Here is a 1643-nt window from a genome sequence, read left to right as displayed (position 1 = left end):
CTGCTGCCACAGCAATCAGTACTCTGGATTTATATCCTGGAACCAAACCAGGATACACTGCTTTCCCCTCAATTACACTTGGAAGAGTAACTTCTGACCTCAGCTACAGGGCAACCTCAAGGCACTCACCTGCTCCTTCCCTCTGCCTTCATTTAGAAGAGGAGGAGGAGGAGGAGGAAGAGGAGATTGGATTTATACCCCCTTCACTACCCAAAGGTGTCTCAGAGCGGCTTACAAACTCCTCTCCCTTCCCCTCCCCACAACAGACACCCCGTGAGGCAGGTGGGGCTGAGAGAGCTCTGACAGAAACTGCTCTTTTTCAAGGACAGCTCTTATCAGAACTACGGCTTGCCCAAGGCCATCCAGCCAGGTGCAAGTGGAGGAGTGGGGAATCAAACCCGGTTCTCCCAGATTAGAGTCCGCGCGCTTAACCACGACACCAAATAGCCTCAAGGGAGCCAGTATGGATTGGAGACACAGTGCCAGGACACCAGGGCAGGGTTAGCTCTTCTCCCAGGAGGAAGATCGACCACTTCCCAGAATGCTTTGAGACCCAGTGTGCAGGGGGGAACAGGCCCAATGCAAGAACAGAGGATAAAAGCAGTGTGGGGGGGAGCCATTTGCAACTGGGGAAACAGTGTGGGGAGACAGAGTCCAAACCTTTCTTCCCCGGTGCCTCTCCATTAATCCCCAGCCCGTGCATACATTAACACAGACAGCTCCTTTTTGCAGCTCAGTCGCACATGGGGGGGGGGGGGGCAAGGGGTCCCCATACACCAGTCCCTCAACCAATGTTCCCTCTAAGCTGTGGAGCCTTGTGAGCAAAAAATCTACTTTGTGAGCTGCTGGCATTAAAGTTGTGAGTGAGCGATTGGGCTACCGCATCACTTAGTTTGCTCTGGAGCCCTCCTCCCTGAGCCGAGACAACAATGTGTGTGCCAGAGGCTAAAAAATCGTGAGCTAGCTCACACTAATGCAGCTTAGAGGGAACACTGCCCCCCCCCCCGGCAACATGCCATTTGGGCTGAAGGAGCAGAGAGTCGATGTGAGGTTTTCGCTGTGAAGTAGAAGCAGATAGGTTAGGAACTATCTGGAGATTTGACACCTGGAGATTTGGGGGTGGAGCTTTGGGCACAGCGGGGTTTCGGAAGGGGAGGGACCTCGCCAGGTATAATGCCATCGAGTACGGCCTCCAAAGCAGCCATCTTTCTCCCCCTGGGGAACAGCTCTTTATCAGCCGGAGGTCAGTGGCGATTCCAGGCGAACTCCAGTCCCCAACTGGAGGCTGGCAACCCCGGGGTGGAGGGAGAGGGATTCGATATGGCTTTCATTCCGGCTTTTGCAAGACTGGAGGCAGACGGCTGCCCAGCTGGTGTGTCCCAGCAGCCCGGCGGAGAGCAAACGGAGCCACACAGAGGACCTTCCCCGTGGTCAGCCCTTGGGTATGAGCAGACTCACCCGGGAGTCGTTTAAAGAAAGAGCGAGCCCAAAAGGAATCTGTCCCATTTCGTTTTCATGGCTCTCGAGAAAGACTTGGGGGAGGCTGTTCGACTTTCGGCGCCCCCCTCGACGCGTTCATTTCTCTCTCTTTTTTGGAAACCCAGCCATCTAGGCCTAATCAGACATGGCAAGGTCTTTGTGCC

Source organism: Gekko japonicus, unplaced genomic scaffold, assembly GCF_001447785.1.
Source record: "Gekko japonicus isolate JY-2015 unplaced genomic scaffold, Gekko_japonicus_V1.1 scaffold4716, whole genome shotgun sequence".
Taxonomy (NCBI): domain Eukaryota; kingdom Metazoa; phylum Chordata; class Lepidosauria; order Squamata; family Gekkonidae; genus Gekko; species Gekko japonicus.
This window is presented reverse-complemented; position numbering follows the sequence as displayed.